This window comes from Loxodonta africana, chromosome 20, assembly GCF_030014295.1.
Source record: "Loxodonta africana isolate mLoxAfr1 chromosome 20, mLoxAfr1.hap2, whole genome shotgun sequence".
NCBI classification, from domain to species: domain Eukaryota; kingdom Metazoa; phylum Chordata; class Mammalia; order Proboscidea; family Elephantidae; genus Loxodonta; species Loxodonta africana.
The window spans coordinates 71,839,967-71,845,167 of record NC_087361.1 but is presented as its reverse complement, the minus strand read 5'-3'; positions in this window follow the sequence as shown (position 1 = coordinate 71,845,167).

Below are 5,201 nucleotides of genomic sequence, written 5' to 3'. Positions count from 1 at the left end.
TATAGTTTTTCATAGTAATTCGATGTGATTCTTTTAATTTCAGTTGGGTCTGTTGTAATATCGCCCATCTCATTTCTTATTCGGGTTATTTGCTTCCTGTCCTGTTTTTCTTTTGTCAGTTTGGCCAGTGGTTTATCAATATTGTTGAGTTTTTTTAAAAAAAAAAAAAAAAAACAGCTTTTGGTCTTCTTAATTCCTTTAATTGTTTTCAGCTCTAATTTTTATTGTTTGTTTTCTTCTGGTGCCTGTGGGTTTCTTTTGTTGCTCTCTTTCCATTTGTTCAAGTTGTAGGGATAATTCTTTGATTTTGGGCTCTTTCTTCTTTTTGGATGTGTGCATTTATTGATATAAACTGGCCTCTGACACCTCTTTTGCTGTGTCCCAAAGGTTCTGATTGGAAGTGTTTTCATTCTCATTGGATTCTCTGAATTTCTTTATTCCATAGAAGGCTGATTCTTTAATGGATGTGTAACATGGTGGGACAAACTGCTGGCTGTCAGATGAGGGGAGAGAGGGGGGCTTCAGAGGAGAGGCAGGGCTGGGGTGGAAGGCCTGGGAGCCTGCCCTCAGGCCTCAGTGGGGAGATGGGAGGGGAGAGAGGGGCTTGGAGACCATGGAAAGCTGGACATTTCCAGGTCTGTGCTCATCCGGAGCTCCGTGGCCAGGTTTAGGGCCTTGACAGCTGGGATCTGTTCTCAGCTTCTTTTCCCTCTGAGTCATCCCTTCCTTGCCACTGCCTTCCTCGCTCAGGCTGTGAGCACGCTCAGGTCTCCTGTCTAAAGCCAATCTCTTTTTGACCCCGTTTCCTGCAGGTAACTGTCTGTCTTCGATTCTCTTCCCTGCCAAGCTCCTTCAGAGACTTATCTGCATCCACAGCCTCTGCCTTTTCCCACCTGCTCCAGGGTTACCCTTGGATAGTGCTTCTACTCCCACCCTCACCTGAGGGTTCTCTGAGATCTCCATCCCCTTCTTGTCAGCAAATCCAGCCACTCCCCCTTCAGCGCTCTGGGCTTGTTCTCCAGCCCTCCTCTCAGTGCCCTTCTTCCTGACACACCTGTTAGCCTGCTCCTCCCCTCTGGCTGCACTTTCTCATATCCCTGGTGGTCTCTGCTTCTCCTCTGGCTACTCCCTTCTCCCTACTCCTCAGCTAGCTACTCCTCCTTCTTATCTCCCTTACAGTCATCATCTCAGGAACCCAAGCTTGAAATCTGAGGGTCATCTTCGCCTCCTCATTCTCCTCTGACCCCTCTGCTTGGCTATTCAACAAGCTTGGGAAGTCTTCTTTTGAGCAATCGCTCCCTTTTTTCTTTCTTTTTTTTTGTTGTTGTACTTTAAATAAAGGTTTACAGAGCAAACTAGTTTCTCATTAAGCAATTAATACACACATTGTTTTGTGACATTGGTTGGCAACCCCGTGACATGTCAACACTCTCCCCTTCTTGACCGTGGGTTCCCCATTACCAACTTTCCTGTCCCCTCCTGCCTTCTTGCCCTTGCCCCTGGGCTGGTGTGCCTATTTAATCTTGTTTTGTTTTATGAGCCTGTCTAATCTTGGGCTGAAGGGTGAACCCTCAGGAGTGACTTCATACTGAGCTATAAGGTTGTCCAGGGCCATACTCTCAGCATGTCTCTAGTATCTGTCAGACCAGTAAGTCTGGTCTTTTGTGTGTGTGTGTGAGTTAGAAGTTTGTTCTACATTTTTCTCCAGCTCTGTCCAGGACCCTCTATTGTGATCCATGTCAGAGTAGTCGGTGGTGGTAGCCAGGCACCATCTAGTTGTGCTGGACTCAGTCTGGTGGAGGCTGTGGTGGTTTTGGTCTGTTAGTCCTTTGGACCAGTCTTTCCCTTGTGTCTTTGGTTTTCTTCATTCTCCCTTGAGCAATCTCTCTTATCCGTCTTCTGTCTGTTCCCACTGCTTCCTCTTTGGTTTAGGTTTTAATCATCTTTGGCCGAGACTGCCGTTGTGCCTGACAGGTGTTTCTGCTTTCACCCACCCTCTCCCTGCTCTAGTTCACCTTGTAGTGCCACTAGAGTGACCTTTCTAAAGCATCTCTCAGATCCTTCAGGCCTCCCATTACCAAACAATAGATCATGATATTTGTCTACTGATTTACAACCTAAAAAGTGCTTTCAAATACATGAAATAGGCAACGTTATTATTCCTCTTTTATGGATAAGAGAGCAGAGGCTGCAAGAGAGGAATAATACGTTGCCTATTTCATGTATTTGAAAGCACTTTTTAGGTTGTAAATCAGTAGAGTTGTCCGGGTCACTCCACGGTAAAGGATTAGCTTTGATTGGGTATGTTTTCCTCTACAGTCTCCTCAACTTTCCCAGAGAAGCCTCCAGAGTCATGGCCTCTAGCTGTCACTCTGCCGCCCAGCCTGAGGGCAGAGCCCCGGCCAAGCCCCTGGCCTTGCCCAGAACATGCTAGGTAGTTTCCTGCCTCCCTTGCTCAGGCTGTTTGTTCTTTCTGTCTGCTGACGGGATCCTCCTCCATGCCACCAGCCACAAAACTTCACAAAACTCAGAGTCCTACCCCTCCTCCAAGGCCAAGGTTGAGTGCTGCTTTCTCCAGAAACCTCCCCCGCCCAAGCTGGCTCTCTGTGCTCTCTCCTTGTCTGTGGCCCCTGGAACACATCACCGGGGACTCTAGCTAATTCTGAACAGGGCTTGACACCAGGCCTACACCCTAGCTCCCACGCTGCGAGCTCTTAGAGGCACCTTGGGGAGACGCCATCTTCACAGTAGACCCTTAAGAAATCCCAGTGGAAGGAAAGAAGGAATGAGGGCCCTTGAGATTATTCTCCTCCAGGAACCTCTTTCAGGCCAATCTGGCTCAGCGATTCCAGGCTTCCCCTGACCCTCACATGCCTGAGTGCATAAAACACATCCCACCTGGCTCAGGTAGTCTCAGCTCCACCACACAGTTTCCCTTTAACCTCTCTCAGTCTCCATTCCACATCAATTAAGGAGGAACAACTTCTGCTTTGTTACCGCGCCCCCCCCCCCCAACGTGTGGAGGGCATTCAGTGGGATGCCGTAGGTGCGAACTTCTTCATAAACATCAGAGTGCTGTGAGGGGCTTTTATTATTACATAAGTTTGTGTCCAGCTGATTTTCCCCTGGGTATATTTGCAGCCTGGTCCCTGTGCTGTGAGATATGGGGAGGAGGTGAAAGTCAAGAATGCTCACTTCACCAGGTCCTGAGCTTCAGGGGCTGGGTACTCAAGGGATTTTCTGGGGGATAAGAAGGCCAGGGCTCAGAACGTGGCTCACTTCCAGGCCCCTCCCAGGGTACCAGGCTCTACCCCCGATGCACGGTTAGATTTGGGACTAGTTTATTTCCTCTCTGGGCCTCAGTTTCCTTACCTATACAGTGGAGGGGTTGGACTGGAGCTCAGAGTTTCAAGCTTTTTGAAACTATCAAGCTAATAAAATCTTATACCAGAAACCCATATATCTAATAAAGCAGAGCTGCTCTGGCTAAAGCAGGGCTGGGTTCCTGAGCTCCATGAAATGGCCCTTCTTCCTAGGCGTAGAGGCCCCAGGCCCCTCTGCCATCCCCTAAGGAGACCTCAGTGTACCTATCCAAACCTCCAGGTGAGAGAGCTATGGCCAATCCTTCCAGCACTGGCATTAGCTCTTTTTCACAGCTGTTGTAGTTCCACAAGAGGAAACCCGTGTCAGTGGAGTTAGAAAAGACCAAGGTTAGATGTAGGAAGAACATTCTGGTGCTCATAGGAGGGGCTGAGTAATGGGGTCATTTATGCCTGATGTTTGGATTCCCTGGGTGGTGCAAATGACTAAGTGCTCAGCTACTAGCCAAAAGGTTGGCGGTCTGAACTCACTCAGAGGTGCCTTGGAAGACAGGCCTAGTGATCCGCTTCTGAAAGATCACAGCCTTGGAAACCCTATGGAACGGTTCCACTCTGCACACTTGGGGTTGCTGTTTACTGGAATCTAGCTGATGGCAACTGACAACAACAAGCTTGATGTTTCCCACTTGTTTGTGAGCTCTCTCTGGAGGCTGTGGGGGTAGACTATGCTTTTTATCTCTGTACCCCCAGTGCTCAGCTCAGTGTCTGCCATATAAAAGGGGCTCAGTATGTTTGCTGAATAGAATCAATGAACGAATGATGAGGTTAAGAAATGAAAGCTACCCCCTTAATTCTGAATTTAGGACTGGTTCAGTGCTGTCTGGAAGAACATGGACTAAATGCCCCTGAGCTATCCCACACCTCCCCTCACGCACAGACACACACAGACACCCACACAGACACAGGCATACACACACAGACACCCAACAAAAACACACACGGACACACACACAGACGCAGGCACACACACGGACACCCACACAAACATGCACACACAGACACCCACACAAACACACACACAAACACCCACACAGATACAGAGCCACACAATCACACACAAACACATATACACACATACACCCACACATGGACATACACACGCACATATATACACACATGGATACACACAGGTGCATATGGATGGGCACACACGGGCACACACACACACAGACACACACAGCCACACACAGACACAGACACAGGCGTACATGGATGTGCACACAGACACACACACACAGTGTAATACTCAGCCTGTATTGAGATTCTAGATCTTCCCATAGACGCAGTACTTCCACCACATAAGTCTCTGACCAGGGAGAAGAGAGAGGGAAGGAGGACAGGGAAAACAAAAGACAGAAAAGAGAGAGAGACCTAGATTCCAAATCTGAGGAGGAGGGTGGAGGAAAAGAGGAGTGGCTTTAAGGGAGGATTTGGAAACCCTTCAAGGAAGACACTGCAGGGGCTTCCTCGCCACCCAGAAATCTTTTCGTCTTAACCTCCTCTTCACCCAGGCCAGGGACCAAAATAACCTCCTGCCCTCTGGAAAAGGAACTCTTGTGGAGCGGTGGTTAAAGCGCTGGGCTGCTATCCGTAAAGGTTGGTGGTTCCATCCCACCAGCTGCTCCATGGGAGAGAGATGTGGCAGTCTGCTTCTGTAAAGATTTATAGCCTTGGAAACTATGGGGCAGTTCTACTCTGTCCTGTAGGGTCGCTATGAGCTGGAAGGGGGCAGAGGCCATCCTAAAACTTCATCCAACTCTACAGGCGTGGTGGGGGCAGGGCCAAGCTTTGCTGCCCCCCTTCCCTGCAGATGTCCTGAGG